The 19,648-nt window shown below is 36.2% G+C and overlaps 2 pseudogenes; both read left to right on the forward strand.

The window, feature by feature from the left end:
• The first annotated feature begins 634 nt into the window (after positions 1–634).
• Positions 635–5,476, forward strand: LOC141816476 (putative disease resistance protein At1g61300; annotated as a pseudogene).
• A 3,499-nt stretch (positions 5,477–8,975) lies between these two features.
• On the forward strand, positions 8,976–12,589 carry LOC141816475 (putative disease resistance protein At1g61300; annotated as a pseudogene).
• Positions 12,590–19,648: the final 7,059 nt, after the last annotated feature.

Below are 19,648 nucleotides of genomic sequence, written 5' to 3' on the forward strand. Positions count from 1 at the left end.
GACCGGATCATTATCAGAGGAGGCTTGGGAGCTGGTTCTCTGATTACGCGACCCAAGGCGGTTGGCTCGGGTGAGACCCAAGTTAACCTGATCAAGTCTTGACTTAGGGTTTAAAGTCTTGCTTGGTTTAATCGATCGGTGAATCGATTAACCGAGGGTAAGAGAGTTAATCGATCTTATGATCGATTACAGAACATTCTGTGACAATTCGCAAAACTCACAGAACGTACCATAATCGATTGGGCAATCGATTATGGTGAACTGTAATCGATCAGGTGATCGATTACACGTTTTAGCGAGGAATGGAATTAGCGATCGGTAATCGATCAGGTGATCGATTACCGTGTCTTAATCGATCAGCTGATCGATTAAGCTATGGGTTAATCGATCACTTGATCGATTACACGTGTTGCAGAGAACAAATCGCGATGTTTAATCGATGGCATGATCGATTAAGCTATTTCTGACATGCTGCGCTCATTTCTGATTTCTGATTTCTGATATCTGACATGCTCTGCTAATCTTTAGTTTGAATTCAAAGCTAACCCATTTTTGAGTTGCAGATAAGTTTTAATTCAAATGTAAGAACAGGATGAGATGAACTTGCTTTTTCAAAACGAGCTTTGAGCTGCAGAAGGTCAGTGAGCGTGCTGAGAGGAGCTCAGCGTGGCTCTGCAGTGGACTCAGAGAACGTTGGATAAGCAGGTTAAAAGGAAGAGCTGAAGGGGAAGAAAGGGGCTTTTTGGAAAAACAGAAAACCCTAGCTGTGTTTGCTTTGGGGGTGTTCTCTGCTCGGTTCATCGATCTCCTTGAAGCTCTCTGCCTGGTGGTGCAAGGAGCTGGTGCTCCTTCTCTCGGGAAGCTTCTGCTTCCGATTTCTTTGTGTGTTGAGGCTGTGCTGTAAGCTTATTATTGTTTTGCCTCAATCTTTTAGCTCCTTCTTATAATCTCTGCACTTAACGTTTATTCTTGAGATTGATTGTGGAGAGGTTACTCCACCGAGAAGGAGGTATTATTTAGCCGGTTTTTGCCGGGGTGTGATCTACCGAAGATCAAGGCTTCGTCCACCTCACGGACACGCCGAGGAGTAGGGGCAAGTTATCCCCGAACCTCGTACATCTTCGAGTTTGCGTTGTGTTTGTTTTATTAGTTATTTTTCTTCCCATATTCCGCGCGTACTAACGTTTTGTAGGAGAAAAACGTTCGATTCACGAAAAAAGGGCTATTCACCCCCCTCTAGCCATCTTACGATCTTCAACAGATTGTTGGGTTGCAAAGGTGCAAACATAGTCTCACATCTGAAACACATGAAAAAGATCATGGGTTTAAAAGAATTGAAGATATCTCCATTGGCATGAAGCCTTTTGGGGAGAGCCCAAGAGCAAAGCTATGAGGCTTACGCCCAAAGTGGACAATATCATGTCATTGTGAAGATGCGGACATCCTTGGGGACCCTACACTTTCTTCTTAGGTGATCCACACTCTCTAGCATAATGACCAAACTTGTCACAATTGTAGCACTTAATTTGAGATTTATCATACCTCGAGTTTGTGTGACCTCCCCGCGTCCTCTCGTTGAATTTTCTCCTCTTTCATTGTTGTTATTGGAACCCCATTCTTGTTCACTAGCACGATCTTGTCCATATCCACGCCATCTTCCACGTTGGCTTTTATTGTTAGAAAACTTTCATCCTTCTTAGTTGGTTGAAGAGACGTCTTAAGGAGTTGTTGAGTGATCACTTCATTTATTATCTTCTTTTCTTCATGGGCTTGTAATGAACCCAATAGTTGCTTTATCGTCCTAGCTTGTAGATCCTTGGTCTCTTCAATGATAGTTGTAATACTATCAAATCTTGAATCCAATGATCGAAGAATTTTCTCAACAGTAGTTATTTCTTCTTGTTTCTCATCATTTGTCTTTAGTTGATTGGAAATGGTAGAGACTCTAGAAAAATAATCAGATACCAACTCGCCTTCCTTCATACGAAGAGCATTAAATTAAATTGTAACGTAGACGTCAAATGGTGCCTGAGCGGGCTGTGGGCATCGCGGCGGCTGGGAAGGCCAAAATCTGCCATCAAGAAGTTGAAAAAGGAAATGGATATCTTGAAAGCCAAAAGAGACGACATCAAGGACCAGATCAAGGATCGGAGCGTGAAGGGAAAATTCCGACCAACGAAGTGAGGCAGTGGCTACAGGAGGTGGAGATATTGGAAGGCAAAGTGGCTGATATCGAGCAGGATTTCCAAACCATGAGTGAGTATTCTCTTCTCCCGTATATACCTTTTGCCTTTTCACGACAATTCCATTGCAAGTCTTGTGTATGTTTTGATCCATACAAGCTACTACTGCTTTTATCTATAAGGGATTATTGTTTTGTTTCGTTAGGATGCTTCAGTTGCAGTTGCTTCAGTTGCATTTGCTTCAATCAAATTGGCAGCACGTCGAGTCGGACACAGGAAGCAGGAGATCAAGTCCCTATCAGAGAGTCATCAAACTACTGCTCTATCATTCTTAGAGTAGTGGATAAGCTCGAAGATGCTAATGGATTGATGAGCCGAGCTGTGGCACTGAATCCGATTGCCACAGATCTGAGAAAGCTAGAATCTGGCATCCAAAAATTAGAAAAAGGAAATGGCAAGATTTGAGAGCCAAAAGGGACGACATCAAGAACAAGATCACTGACAGCGGAGCGCGAGGAGAAGATTCCGACCAAAGAAGTGAGCCAGTGGCTACTGGAGGTGGAGACATTGGACGGCCAAGTGACTGATATCAAGCTGGATTTCCAAAGTATCAGTGAGTATTGTTCCATATATACCTTTTTGCCTTTTCACGCCAATTCAATTGCAAGTCTTTCTTTGTGTTTTGATCCATACAAGCTACTACTGCTTTTATCTATAAGAGAGAAAAAAATTTGTTGTTTCCATCTACTGCTTTGTTTTGTTAGGTTGCTTCAGTTGCAATAATTGCTTTAATCAAACTGGCGGCACGTCGAGTCAAACACAGCAAGCAGGAGATCAGGATCAGAGAGTCATCAAACTGCTGCTCCATCAACCGAAGAGCGACGGAGAAGCTCGGCGAGGCTAATGAATTGATGAGCCGAGCTAGTCAATTGGATCCGATTGTCACAGTTGGGCCTTTGGAACCCACTGCGATGCTTCCCATCTCACATCAGATCGCCCGTTGGGATCGAGTCGTATGTGAAGGACATTGTGGGCTACATCGATGGTGGTGGAGAAGGCAACATCATAGGCATCTACGGAATGGGCGGTGTCGGTAAGACCACCGTGTTGAAGAGCATCCAGCAACACTATCTTCCTAAGCATACCAGATTTGATCATGTCATTTGGGTTGTGGCCTCCAAAGACTGCCAATTGAAAAGGCTCCAGATGGATATTGCTAAGAATCTAGGACTACAGACACTGCAGGAGAATGACGATGAACAAACTTGTGGTGATAAGTTGTTTAGCTACTTGAAGAACAGGAACTGCTTGCTGCTTCTCGATGACATTTGGGAACATGTGGATCTTCAACTGTTGGGGATGGCACACTTGACTACTGAGCGAGGTCAGCAGCAACAACAACAGCTGCACAAAGTTGTGGTTTTCACGACCCGCAGTGAGACAGTGTGTGCACAAATGAAAGCAAAAAAAGAAATCAAAGTCAAATGTCTGGATCCAATTCAAGCATGGCAACTCTTCGAGGAGAACAGCAACAAGGATGTTCTCAGCTCAGATGCTGGAATTAAGTTTGTTGCTGAAGAACTTGTTAAAGAATGTGCAGGTCTTCCGCTTGCTCTTGTCACTGTCGCCCGAGCCATGTCAGGGAAAAAGTCTTGGGAAGCTTGGAAGGAAGCTCTCCATCAAATAAGGGATAAACATGAGTGGACAACCATTGGGCTTCCAGAAGATTCACTCGTCATGTATAAAGCCTTCAAATTGAGCTATGACAGTTTAGAGAATGACTTCATAAGAGAATGTCTTTTGTGTTGCGCTTTGTGGCCTGAAGATTATGAGATTGACATATTTTCTGAGTTGATACCATGTTGGATAGGTTGCGGCATAATTCTGTGAATTTAATGTAATCAATGAAGCTTTCGCCAAAGGATGCTTGCATTTGGAAGCTCTCGTGGTTGCATCTTTGCTAGAAAATCTAGTAACAGACTTACTTTTTTAGGGAACCAGTTGTAAAGATGCACGATGTCATCCGAGACATGGCACTGTTGATGGTCTCTAGGTTGGAGGGTAACAAAAGAAAATGGATTGTAAAAGCAGGAATCGGATTGAGTGATTTACCTAGAAAAGAAGAATGGCAAGAAGCAGAGCGAGCATCATTCATGAGGAATGAGATTATTCTTTACAAGAGTATGAAGCTTTCACTTTTTCAAAACTTTCTATGTTGATTCTTCGTGGCAACAAAGGCCTGAAAACAATTCCTCCGAGTTTATTCACAAGCATGCCTCATTTGACATACTTGGATCTTGCTTTTTGTGATATAACAGAGCTTCCCATGGAGATAGGTAGTTTAACTGAGCTTCAATATTTAGACTTGTCCTTCAATCCTATTAAAAGACTGCCGGTAGAGTTTGGTTGCCTGTGCAAATTAGAGTACTTGCTTTTAATGCGTAATGACCTTGAGATTATACCCAATGGGACGATATCCAATTTATTAATGCTCAAGTGGTTGGATATAAGAGCAATTTATCCTACACCTGAGTGGTGGTGGGATGAGCTGAAATGTTTCAAAGGATGCCATCAATTAAGTGTGGGAATTAACATTAATGCTACAACAGATAACATTGAGCGACTCAACATGTTACCACCAAATGTCTTCATATGGGAACTCACTTTGGATGGAGAGAATATTTCAAAACTTCCAAACTACGATTTGGGCACTCCACAATGGAGCTGCAGAGTAAGTGACCATCTTGAAACTATGGTTATTGAGGATCTTGGATTAGAAAGATTAGTGTTGGCGGCATGCATGGGTCGCGAATCAAGTTTTGGATGTTTAAAGAGACTCTATTTTTAGGCCTAAAACTATTGGAAGAGATTTCATTGAATAGAGTCCGGCTCTACAACCTTCGTGAACTATATATTATTGGATGCTATACATTGAAGGATGTTTCTTGGGTTCTACAACTACCATGCCTTAATCTTCTACGGATAAGCAGATTGTTCAAAAATGAAGGAACTAATAAGTGAGGTAGGGAACTCCAACTCCATCTCTAGCTTTAGCATCCAGAGCTTGATTTTGGACGACATGCCGAACCTCAATCGCATTGCAAATCGACCGCTCCATTTTCCCTACTTGGAATATATATATGTGATGGATTGCCCCAAGTTCAAAAAATTACCATTTGGGACTGAAATATTGAAGAACAGATTAAAAATGATTCAAGGTGAAAGATTGGTGGAACAACTTGGATTGGGATGACGAGAGCATCAAGGATTCCCTCACCCCTTATTTTAGGTAACACATATTTTCATACCAAATCATTTATTATCTATTTTATTTTATTCTGTCTTATATATATATATGAATGAACATTTAGATCTAAATGATATATATGAAGTAGGCAACATTATATAGTTTAAGATGCATGCCAAAGTTCCTGTCCTTTGATAATATATTTAGGGAATTTGTTTTATAAATGTTTTTGATAAATATAAAAACGAAGTGCCATGTTGGGTATTTTGGTAAATAGCAGTTTAAACTACTGCTGCAAGTTCTTGTTCTTGAGAAGCAATTAATTTTCAATTTCGTCTTATTTCCCATGTAACCATGATCTTGATCTATAATATATATAAAAAAAAGGTTATTCCATTGAGTCTATGCTTTGATTAAATATTCCAATGTAGTAGCAAAGGGAAAATATATATCTTATTGTCAATATTATTCTATATAGATGAATATTATTAAAATATTATATGATTTTACTCTTAGTTGTTTAATTAAAATTTGCTCCAATATCTATTACTTTTAATAAAATTTTGTGATCTTTGTAGGCCGCCTTATTGATGGTGATGATGATGATTGGAAATGAAGTGTCGGCCTTCTAGTCAAGGAGGATATATATAGTGCATTTAGTGTTTCAAATTGTTGAGTCCTTTGGTTGCATGCTTCAAGAAATGTATCTAAATTTGCTTATGATTCCAAGATAGTTAATTGAACATCTTGTTTTAAAATTTGATCATCTATATTGTCTTCTTAACTATATTTTATCATGCATGGATCATTTTCATTTCATATAATGTTATAGTTTTAGTTTTGTTTGATATCCACCATTTGATCATATTAAGTATTACGATGCATGATGGCCTAGCATGTATATTAAATGACATGGTTTGATCTATTATTTAATATTAATGTTTATAGCCTTTATTAATTATATGGTTTGGATAAGTTTAGTTTAATTGGAAGTAGTTCTTTTCGTTAACTTATTGCCTATATATATATTTACAAAATTTTGCCTAGTAATTTTAGCTTATCGACAATATATTTCATCCGATCAAAAGGAAAAACACCTCCATAGTTTGAAATTGATTTGACCTTTCATTCGATGTCTGAATTCAAACATTCAAGAGCTGGTCCAGACCTTTGACTATTCTCTTCATTGGCTTTTGTTCCCATGGCTTTTAAGAAATCAGAGGATACTAAAAAATATTGAGACCCTTAAAATTGAACTCGCATCAAGAACCATTATAACACTACTGACAGGTTCTCCTTGAGTAGATAACTGCGGATCACTAATATCATTAGGGATGCTAGCATTGACAGAATGATCTTGAAAGTGAGATTTGCAGTTAGCATGGATTCCTTGATTTTTATCAAATGTCTGTCCGACTCATAGTCAACAATCCAATCCATCTGTTAATGTTCTGTTACAATCACTATTAAGAGAATCCAATTTGGATGATACAGTAGGTTCTACATAGACCAGAGAGGTTGTTTTATTGAGAAATTGATTGTTCACAACCTTACTAACTCTGTCATTTGAACTAGTTGATTGCATATTCTGGTTTTTTTTTTTTTTGCATTGAACAGAACCCAAGGATGAAAGTTATTCCTTTTTAAATTTTCCACCAATGGCGCTTTGTCGAGGGAATTATCGATGTATGAAACTTGCAATATGTCATCACCAATTTTATCGACAACTTCATGCATTTCATCATCGTCATAAATTGGATTATCAGTTGCCTCAATCTTGTTTCCATGTCTCCTCAATCATATATTGTTGCCTTGTGGGAAAGTTGGATAGAATACGAATCATGAGAGTGAGCTGACTAATGGTTTTAATCACTCTTAATCATTGGATTTCGGTTCTGTGATTTTTTACCAAGGCACGTTGGAAACTTGCATTTTGTCTCAAAGTATAAAGTCGTTGAGATAGAGATTGAGTGTATCCTAAAGAAAGAAGTGACTTTTCATTTTCTTTTTCTTCTCCCAATCATGATCTTGGCTTCGCTTTATTTTTCTCGTGAGCATCACAATTATTCCCACCACGCCAATGCTCACCCTTTGAGTTTGATCACAACCAGTTTAACTTTCATACGATCAGATACTTTTTTGTATTAAAAAATTCTTTCGATTTCATTAAGTTAATCAACAAATCATTCGCCTTGAAACGTACTAGAATTAGGAAGATCAATTGAAACCCTAATATCTCCACATCATTTCTCTTGACAATGATTTTTATGATTGTTATAGAGGTTTTGAAAAGTGGAATCCAAATTAGAATAAGGGAACTTACGACCTTTAAGAGACGCTGAGTTAATTTTATGATTTTTCTATGTAGATGAAAAATCTCGTCTTCGGTACTAAAATCATGGTGTGAGGCTTTTTCAGGTGGAACTTGTCTGTCACGACCACGATCACGACCACAATGATTATCGATCGGATTTAATAAACTTTGATACCAATTTATGTCAGACAGGATAGTCATTATCCTGCGGACTATATTGATTTCGTTGTTCGATTACGAATGCCGAAATTAATCTTTTAAAATATGTTGATTCGAAAGAATTTTAAAAAATAAAAAATAAATAGCAAAAAATTATTAAATTAAATTTTCATCTTAAATATTAATTAAATAATTATTTAAATAGTAAAATTCTAAGATAAAAAAATCTTAATAAAAATTTTAATAGAAATATTAAATTAAAAAATAAAAATTATTAAAAATACTTTAAATCTTCATATCGTCATGTATCATCTAATCTTCTGCTAAAGGTGGAATCCGCCATCTTAGCGGCCCCACGACCATTTGTGAGGAGGTAAATTGGGAAACTACAGTTGGTCACGACGCAGGAGAGTATTGCCTGACTTCGTCAGAATTCGAACCCTTATCTTCTTCTGCAACTCTGCTGCGTCGTAACTAACTCAGCTATGCCCCGGGGGTGTCATATATCATCTTATAGTCCTCTATGGAGAGGTAAATTTCTCTAAATGAGGATCGCAATAAAAGGATGTTGGACGTCTGGGTTGACCGTTACGTACACTTCCTGATTTATTTTAGTGGTCAGTAGAAAATTTTCATGGAGCCAAATCGATCACCGTTAGAGATTAAGTCAATGAAACTAATCTGAGATTAATATATATATTTTTTTTCTATGGAGAGGTCATCAGGAAATTGAAACCTACCTTCATGTGGGAGGGTATGGTACCACATGGCTTCATCGGGATTCCATCCTTAATTATCATGATAATTCTATTATTATATTATATGATGACATTTAATTTTTGTCCATTAATTAAAGTGGCAGTAATGGTGCTGTCCTTTTGTAAGCAAGCTGTAAACAGGTGCAGTCAACCATGAGTGATTATTCTCTTCTCCCGTATATACCTTTTTACGTTTTCACACAAATTCAATTGCAAGTCTTTCTTTATGTTTTGATCCATACAAGCTACTACTGCTTTTATCTATAGGAAAAATTGTTTTGTTTCGTTCTATGCTTTGTTTCGTTAGGTTACTTCAATTGCAATAATTGCTTCAATCAAACTGGTGGCAAATCGAGTCAAACACAGCAAGTAGGAGATCAGGTCCCTTTCATAGAGCCATCAAACTGCTGCTCCATCAACCAAAGAGTGATGAAGAAACTTGGCGAGGCTAATGACTTGTTGAGCCGAGCTGGTGCACTGGATCCGATTGCCACAGATCTTAGCAGGCTAGAATCTGGCATCCAAAAATTGGAAAAGGAAATGGCAAGATTGAGAGCCAAAAGGGACGACATCAAGAACGAGATCACTGAAAAGGAGCGCGAGGGGAAAATTCCGACCAACCAAGTGAGCCGGTGGCTACTGGAGGTGGAGACATTGGAAGGCCAAGTGACTGATATCAAGCTAGATTTCCAAAGTATCAGTGAGTATTGTCCCACATATACCTTTTTACCTTTTCACGCCAATTCAATTGCAAGTCTTTCTTTGTGTTTTGATCCATACAAGCTACTACTGCTTTTATCTGTAAGAGAGAAAAAAATTTGTTGTTTCCATCTACTGCTTTGTTTCGTTAGGTTGCTTTAGTTGCAATAATTGCTTCAATCAAATTGGCGGCAAATCGAGTCAAACACAGCAAGCAGGAGATCAGGTCCCTTCAGAGAGTCATCAAACTGCTGCTCCATCAACCGAAGAGCGACGGAGAAACTTGGCGAGGCTAATGACTTGATGAGCCGAGCTGGTGCACTGGATCTGATTGCCACAGATCTGAGCAGGCTAGAATCTGGCATCCAAAAATTGGAAAAGGAAATGGCAAGATTGAGAGCCAAAAGGGACGACATCAAGAACGAGATCACTGAAGCGGAGCGCGAGGGGAAGATTCCGACCAACCAAGTGAGCCAGTGGCTACTGGAGGTGGAGACATTGGAAGGCCAAGTGACTGTTATCAAGCTGGATTTCCAAAGTATCAGTGAGTATTGTCCCATATATACCTTTTTGCCTTTTCACGCCAATTCAATTGCAAGTCTTTCTTTGTGTTTTGATCCATACAAGCTACTACTGCTTTTATCTATAAGAGAGAAAAAATTTGTTGTTTCCATCTACTGCTTTGTTTCGTTAGGTTGCTTCAGTTGCAATAATTGCTTCAATCAAACTGGCGGCACGTCGAGTCAAACACAGCAAGCAGGAGATCAGGTCCCTTCATCAAACTGCTGCTCCATTAACCGAAGTGCAACAGAGAAGCTCAAGGAGGCTAATGAATTGATGAGCCGAGCTAGTCAACTGGATCCGATTGTCACAGTTAGGCCTCCGGAACCCACTGCGATGCTTCCCATCTCATACCAACTGCCTATTGGGATCGATTCGTATGTGGAGGACATTGTGGGCTACATCGATGGTGGTGGAGAAGGCAACATCATAGGCATCCACGGAATGGGCGGTATCGGTAAGACCACCATATTGAAGAGCATCCAGCAACACTATCTTCCTAAGCATACCAGATTTGATCATGTCATTTGGGTTGTGGCCTCCAAAGACCACCAATTGAAAAGGCTCCAGATGGATATTGCTAAGGACTTTAGGACTACAAACACACTGCAGGAGAATGACGATGAACGAAACTTGTGGTGAAAATCTGTTTAACTACTTGAATAACAGGAATTGCTTACTGCTTCTTGATGATATTTGGGAATGTGTGGATCTTCAACTGTTGGGGATGGCACACTCGGCTACTGAGCAAGGTCAACAGCAGCAGCAGTCGCACAAAGTTGTGGTATTCACGACCCGCAGTGAGACAGTGTGTGTACAAATGAAAGCAAAAAAAGAAATCAAAGTCAAATGCCTGGATCCAGTTCAAGCATGGCAACTCTTCGAGGAGAACAGCAACAAGGATGTTCTCGGCTCAGATGCTGGAATTAAGTTCGTTGCTAAAGAACTTGCTAAAGAATGTGCAGGTCTTCCGCTCGCTCTTATCACCGTCGCCCGGGCCATGTCAAGAAAAAGTCTTGGGAAGTTTGGGATGACACTCTCAATCAAATAAGAGATGAACATCAGTGGACGACCATATGTCTTCCAAAAGATTCACTTGTCATGTATAAAGCTTTTCAAGCTGAGCTATGACAGTTTAGAGAATGACTCCATAAGAAAATGTCTCTTGTGTTGCGCTTTGTGGCCTGAAGATTATGAGATTGACAAATTTGAAGAGTTGATACCGTGTTGGATAGGTTGCGGCATAATCCGTGATTTTAATGTGATCAATGAAGCTTTCGCCAAAGGATGCTCGCATTTGGAAGCTCTCATGGCTGCATCCTTGCTAGAGAAATGTAGTGATGAGTACTTTCCTTATAAGGATTTAAGTGTAAAGATGCACGACGTCATCCGAGACATGGCACTATTGATGGTCTCTGGGTTGGAAGGGGAGCAAAAGAAAATGGATTGTGGCAGGAATTGGGTTGAGTAATTTGCCCATACAAGAAGAATGGCAAGAAGTAGAGCGAGCATTCATTTTGATGAATAATAATATTACTTCTTTACAAGATTATGGAGCTTCCACTTTTCCAAAACTTTCTATGTTGATTCTCCATTTCACAGATTGCTCAACAATTCCTCCGAATTTGTTCGCAAGCATGCCTTGTTTAACATACTTGGATCTCTGTGGATGTTGTATAACAGAGCTTCCCATGGAGATTTGTAGTTTAACCGAGCTTCAATATTTAAACTTGTCTTTGCAATCCTATTACAAGACTGCCGGTTGAGTTTGGTTGCCTGAGCAAATTAGAGTATTTGCTTCTAAGGGGTGCTCATCTTGAGATTGTACCCAATGGGATGATATCCAAGTTATCAATGCTCAAGTGGTTGGATATAGCTGACATTAATCCTGCACTTGCACCTGCACGTGAGTGGTGGTATGATGAGCTAAAATGTTTTAAAGGACGCCATCGATTAAGTGTGGAAATTGACATTAATGCTACAACAGATAACATTGAGCGTCTCAACATGTTACCAAATGTATCGATATGGAAACTCACTTTGTATGGACAGAAGATTTCAAAACTTCCAAACTATGATTTGGGTACTCCACAATGGGGCTGCAATATAGGTGACAAGCTTGAGTCTCTGTGCATTGCGCGGATCGGATTAGACAGATTAGTGTTGGCTGCAAGCATTGGTAGCGAATCAAATTTCAGATGTTTAAAGAAGCTCCACTTTGCTTTCCTAGAACTATTGGAAGAGATTTCATTAAATAGAGTTCGGCTCTACAATCTTCGTGAACTATATATTTTTGATTGCCCCAGGTTGAAGGATGTTTCTTGTGTTCTACAATTGCCATGCCTTAGTATCCTAAGCATAACCGAGTTGTAAAAGAATGAAGGAACTAATAACTGACGTAGGGAGCTCCAACTCCAGCTCTAGCATCCGGAGGTTGACATTGGTCCACATGTCGACCCTCAATCGCATTGCAAACCGGCAGCTCCATTTTCCCTACTTGGAATATATGTGTGTGAACTGTTGCCCAGAGTTCAAAAACTTATCATTTGGAGCTGAAATATTGAAGAACTGCAGATTAAAAAGTATTGAAGGTCATGACTGTTGGTGGAAGAACTTGGATTGGGATGACGAGAGTATCAAGGATTCCCTGGCCCCTTATTTTAGGTAACACATATTTTTTTCATATCAAATCATTTATTATTTATTTTATTATGTCTCTTATATATGAAATGAATGAACATTTAGATCTAAATGTTTACTATTTTATGAAGTAGGCAAAATTAAATAGTTTAAGATGCATGCCATGTTTTGATATTCTTTTAAGCTCAATTTAAGGAATCTGTTTTAGAAAATAAATGTCTTTTTGATAGGTATTTTAGTAAATTGCAGTTAAAACTACCACTTCAAGTTCTTATTTTTTGAGAATTAGCAACTAATTTCAATTTCGTCATATGTCCCAAATAATCATGATCTTGATGGACAATATAAAAAATAATGGCCTACTTCATTGAGTTAATGCTTTTCATGTCAAGTTAAATATCCCTAGCTAGATAGTAGCAAAGGGAAAAAATGTTTCATGGATGAACATTATTATGCGTTTTAGGACTTGAAAATATTATATTTGACTATTAACTATTTAAAATTTGCTTCAATACCTATTACTTTTAACAAAATTTTATGATCTACAGGGTCGTTGATGATGATTTATGATCAATTTCGAAATGAAGCATCGGCCTTTGGGTTAAGGAGGCAATTCACTGTTCTGAACGTCATGGATGATCAAATTGTTGGATTCGTTGGTTGGTTCAACGAAGGAGTATCTAAATTTGATTGATGATTCCTAGCTAGTTAATTATATTGGGCATCTCTTTAGTGTTTTAAAATTTGATCATGGATACTGTCTTATGTTTTAATTTTATTTGATATCATGACTATTTGATCATATTAATTACTACGATGTATGATGGCATGTAATAACATTTATTATGTGGTTTGGATAAGTTTAATTGGATGTGCTTTTTGTTAATTTACTACTGTCTATGATTACAAAAAATTAATTTGCCTAGTCATTTGAGCCGATTAGCAATTTCATGCGATCAAAAGAAAAAACACCACGATATTTTGAAATTGATTTGATCTTCCAGTTGCAATTTAATCGGAAAAAATAATTAAAATTTCTGTCGAATTTTTAAAATATTGATTTGAACTAATAAGTTCATATGAAATATAAGCAACTTTGACTCAACGATCACTTCATTTCCTTTGAAATCAAGCTGTACGGTCAAGTAGAAACACAACGATTTAAAACACTCTATCAAATTAAGCGATTGAGAAAATTAAGATTCATCATGCATGGATTTTTATATTTAAATAAACAGTTAGATTAAGATCACATAAGTATGTCATATATTTGATGGTATCGCAACTCAACGAGCCTAGCTCACCTCGTCCCTATATTTAAGTGAATCTGAGTTTAAATATATAAATCATAATTTATTATTTTAAAATATTTTTAATTATATTTAAAATGATTTAAAATTTTCATAATATTATGTTACTAATCTACCGAAAATAATACTATGTTGTAATATAATCAAAGTTCCACATTGGAAATACATAGAAAAGACCATAAATTTATAAGATAGAAGATATCTCCATTAGTATGAGATTTTTTAGGTTGAGCTCAAAAATAAACTATGAGTATCATATTATTATGGAGATATTTTTATTCTATCGGTACTAACATACTTGTGATATTAGTTTTTAATTATTTTAATTTTATTTTATTATTCTTTTATAATTAGATATTAAAAAATTAAAGATATTAAAAAATTAGAAAAAAAATATTTTTAATGTTTCATTAATTTTTTAATTTTTTATTAAAATTTTAAAATTAAAAATAAAAGTAAATAAATTTAGAGTGTCTTTAAATTAAAGTTTAATTTAATTTTACATAAAAGATACGATAGAAAAGATGTTGAATGTAAATTAAGTGAGAGGAAAAAGAAAAAATTAAATATTATAGGCAAACGGGTAAAAATTAAAATGAGAATTAAATGCATCTTTTGAAAATTTTAAAATTTAAGTATACCTTTTGAACAAAATCAAATTTAAAATGCGTTTTTTTGAGAATTTATCAAACTTCTAAACAACTATAAAAATTAAAAACTAATCAAATCCAACTTAAAATTTTTAAACTCATTATAGTTTTAATAAATTCTCTAAAAGATTCCGATGAAATTGAATAGGACAAATTCAAGTCAATTCATGCCCATCCCTTTCATAAAATACAACGAAGGTTATTTTAATATTTCGAGGGTAATTTTTCAAATATATGCTTTTATTTTCTTTTAATTAATTAATTAAATTGATTGACTTTTTAAAGCTCTGCAATCTCATGGTCTAATAGTACGGTTTATTTGTTGTCTTCCGAGCATGATTAAATTCGTTAATGTAGAGTAAATTTTTTGAAATGGACAAAAATTAAATTTCGATGAAACTGAAACATTATTCTTTTTATAATGATCAATTATAATTTTTTAATTTATCTTCTTATAAATAATCATTAAGATCATTGGAATGATAAATTTCATTACGGTTTACTTAATGTTGATCGTTTCCTTTAGCTTAGCTGTAACGCCATGTAATCACGTGGCTTAACAGTACGAGCGTGGATATAATAGACGGAAATTTTTTGCAACGACCTGGCCCCTCGGCTCCTTGGGCGGCCCAACTGGGACCCCTTGGCGGTCCCTTGGGCGGCCAAAGGGGCCGAGGGGTCGGGTCATTACAATAAAAAGGCGCGCTCACTTGGCTACCAGAATTCATAAACTCTAGTACTTAATCTGGAGGTCTAGAGTTCGAATCCTGGGGAAGGCAAAAATCCACTGGCCAGGGGTGAAAAGACCTAGTGAATAACGGCACGACCGAGACTCGTCGGTTGACGATATAAGGGGTCGCCAGTTGGGCCACCCGACCCCAAGGGGCCGCCAGGGGTCGGATCGTTACATTTTTTTTAAGAGGGGTTTTATTGAATTTATTCATCATAGGTTATAAATTAACATATAAGTTCGTCGAATAGAAAAACAAATTTCAACAAAAATATCCATAATTTTAAAATATTTTTTTCACTTCACTTGAATATTATTATTTTATTTAATAAATAAATTAATATAACAATTATGATTCACATCAAGAGGCTTAACAAACATTGACTAGAGTTTAAAAATATTTATTTAAAAAAAATCTAAAGGATATTGAGAGGAGGTTAGAAATATTGATAAAATTCAATATTTTTATTTCTATGCTATGCCAGAATTAAGAAGTCGGATTATCTCTGGTTCATCGACAGTTGGACTGGGAGAAAAGTCGGAGCCTCTCTCATTCATTGAAATCTACTAATAAGAAAAGAAGTGAACCCGTGTCTGCGAGAGGTGGAGAGATTGGAAGGCAAAGTGGCGGACATCGAGCAGGATTTTCAAACCACGAGTGAGTGTATATTCTCCCATACCTTTTTTTCCCTTTTCATGCCAATTCAATTGTCACGCTTTGTGTTTTAATCCATACATACAAGCTACTACTGCAGCTTTTATCTATAATAATAAATAGTAAGAGAAAAAAAAAGAAGAAAAGAATTTGTATCAGTCTACTGCTTTGTTCGTTAGGTTGCTTCAGTCGCCATACTTCCCAACTAATTTCGATTTCGCCATACTTCATTGAGTCAATGTTTTTTCATGTCAAGTTAAATATATCCTGAGATAGCAGTAAAGAGACAATGTCTCATTGTAAATATTATTCTATATAGAAGAAAATTATTATGAGTTTTAGGACTCGATAATATTGTAATATCTTACGTACTTAACTATTTGAAATTTACTCTAATATCTATTACTTTTAACAAAATTTTATGATCTTTTAGGTCTGAAACATTGGCCAATACACGTTTGGAATGAAGTATCGGCCTTTTGGTCAAGGAAGCTATAGGGGTTCACTGTTTGATCGTCGTAGACGGTCATATTGTTGGATTCTTTGATCGATCCGATTGATATGTATCTAAATTTGATCGATGAATATTCCTACTGCAAGTTAATTGGATATCTCTTTAGTGTTTTAAAATTTGATCATCGATATTATCTTCTTGACTTTACTTCATCATGAGTACAGTTTAATTTTGTTCGACATCACCATTTGATCATGTTATTTTTTTTTTCTATCATATTAATTACTACGGTGCATATATGATGGCATGTAAATGACATGGTTTGATTTATTATTTAATATTAATATTTATTGTGGTAAAAAATCATATGTTGATCCTGAACGCCTCACACGAATATTAATGTTTATAAACTTTGTTATATGGTTTGAATAAGTTTTTTCCTTTAATTTCGTTAACTTATTGTCTATATATGTTTAAAAAAATTTGCTTAGTAATTTGAGCCGATCAACAAGTTCATCCAATCAAAAGAAAAAACACCGCAATATTTTGAAATGGATTTGACCTTACAGTTACAATTTACTCAAATAAATTAATTAAAATTTATATCTAATTTTTAAAAAATATTAATTTGAAGTTTGAAACAACAACTACTAAAAAGTTCATAAGAAAAGAAGAGAGCTCCTTCAATGGTGTTGTTATGAATAAGTCTGAGATCAATTTCTAACGGGTGTACGTAGAATGCCTCCGCCTTACCTCATGAAAGTGCTATTATTATTGGACGAAGTCCCCTGTAATTTATTCCCTTTCAAGAAATGTAGAGTTGTCGATCTTGAAGAGGCGGCTAAGGTGAAACCTTTTGCCACAGATAAGAAAAGATGTGAAATATAAGCCGCTTTGACTTGGAATGTTTCATATCCTCTGAAACCAAGCCATTAAGTTAGAAATTAACATAATGGTGTAAAACACTATAAAATGCGGTTGTGTCTCCTCAAAAAGCCTCATCCCTATATTAGAGATAACAAGATCTAACAATCAAGAAAATAATGACATTGAATCTATGGAGCACAAAATAAGCCGTGAGGACCGGAAGGAGAGATACATAGATTTAGTAGATCTAGAGTCGTCCAACGTGTCGTCTTCCTAGATAGAATCTTCTTTGACATTTTGTGAAACTTTGATTAATTGCTTAATTACAAGGATGAGATATCTGGAGGAGCAACTAATTGAGATTTAAATATTTTATAGCGTGTCATCTTTTTCATATATATGGGCAATAATCTAATGATCAATGAAGATTTTAAGAAAGCCATGATGAGCTAATTTGAGATGATAGATCTAGAATTTATGAAATATTTTCTTGAAATACAAGTTAAGCAAGAGAATGAGAGAATTTTTATCTCTTAAGAAAAATATGTTACTGATTTAATGAAAAAATTCAACATGACTTATTGCAAAACCTCTTATATATTAGTAGAGATGGGATTATAATATCTCTACAATGGTATGATATTGTCCACTTTGAGCCTAAGCCCTATGACTTTATTCTTGTGCTATACCCAAAAGACCTCATTCCAATATTAAAAATATCTTCTATCCTTTTAAACTCATGATCTTTTCTGTGTATTTTAGATGTGGGAATATGTTTGCACTCTTGCAACCCAACAATCCCCCCCTCAAACAAAGGACCACAGACCCTCCTCCAAAGCCTCCGTTTGATGTCCGAATCTTCGACCCACCAAGACTTTCTACCTCTCAGTCCACTCGATCGACTTACTAGGACTTTCTACCACTCGATCCACCCAACCTACTAGGACTTCCTGCCTAGTCGCAACTAAGACTTTCTGTCTGATGTCTGATACTCTTGATTCAGACACGGGAGCACCCACTTCCTTTGCTTTTAAAGTTTGACCCACATGGTTAGATCTGGATCATTGCTCTTCCGGCGATTAGTTCGGTGAAGAGCAACCTCACTCTGATATCACTTGTTAGTACCGATGAAATCAAAATATCTTCACAATACCACTTGTTAGTACCGATGAAATCAAAATATCTTCACAATGATATGATATTATCCACTTTGGATATAAGCCCTCATGATTTTCTTCTTGGGCTCTATCCAAAAAACTTCATTTCAATAGAGATATCTTCCATCCTTTTAAACTTGTGATCTTTTTCATGTGTTTTAGATGTGGGACTATGTTTGCACCCTTGGAACCCAACATTATACTCCTATGGTAGTCAATGATAAGCTTTCAAAAAATGATGGAGCTAAGAAGGTTGATGAAACCATCTACAGAAAACTCATTGGATCACTTATTTATCTCACAAATACAAGACCAGATATTATGTATGTTGTTGGCGTTGTCTTAAGATTTATGAGTGAGCCTAGCAAACTTCATTTTGATGTAGCTAAATGTATTCTTATATATGTCCAAGGAACTAAGAATTATGGAATAATATTTGAAGCCGAGGAAGATAATAAATTGCATGATTTTTCTGATAACAATTGGGCAAGTTCAATAAATGATCGCCAGAGTATATTGGACTATATTTTCTTTATAGGAACAAAGTCTATTTCTTAGTCATCAAAGAAGTAAAATACCGTGGCTATGTCTTCTGTCGAAGCTAAGTATATATCAGCATGCATGTGGAGTAGCATTGGCTAAGGAGAATTCTTAAGGATATGAAGCAAGAATAATTTGTGCCAAATATACTTTATGTGAAATTATATATGCTATTGCAATGACCAAGAATCTTAGTTTTTACAGTCACACAAAACACATCGAATTACAACATCACTTTATAAGAAAGTTAGCCAGCAAAGGAGAAATTGAATTAGTTTTTTGAAAAACCGGAGACAAGTAAAAGATATCTTCACAAGGCCACTTTCAATGACAAAGTTTCTCTACTTATGTGAAAATTTTGGAGTGTTAAATCTCTCAAAAACATGAAGTGTTGAAAGTTAATTTTGAGACTTAACTTTCAACCTTCCCTCTCTTAAAATTAAGAGAGAGTGGATCAAAAATTGAAGAAAAATGAATCAATAAATTTTTTTTTTTTAAACTCATATATCCTTTCTTTAATTTAATTTTAGATTTCGTAAATGAAAGAAAATGTCTATATTAGTGCTTAATTATATGGCAACTAGCGTGCAGCTGCAGGTACCATTTAATTTATATATATTCAGTTTGTTATAAACAAATTAAAATAATTTGTGCTTGATTGTTACTGTGGTTTGGTTTAACCGTTTTGTTCGATATATGTCCTTTTAAACCTCTAAGCTAATAC

Source organism: Curcuma longa, unplaced genomic scaffold, assembly GCF_044706935.1.
Source record: "Curcuma longa cultivar G26 ecotype Majalengka, Jawa Barat unplaced genomic scaffold, ITB_CL_G26_1.1 contig_16863, whole genome shotgun sequence".
NCBI lineage: Eukaryota > Viridiplantae > Streptophyta > Magnoliopsida > Zingiberales > Zingiberaceae > Curcuma > Curcuma longa.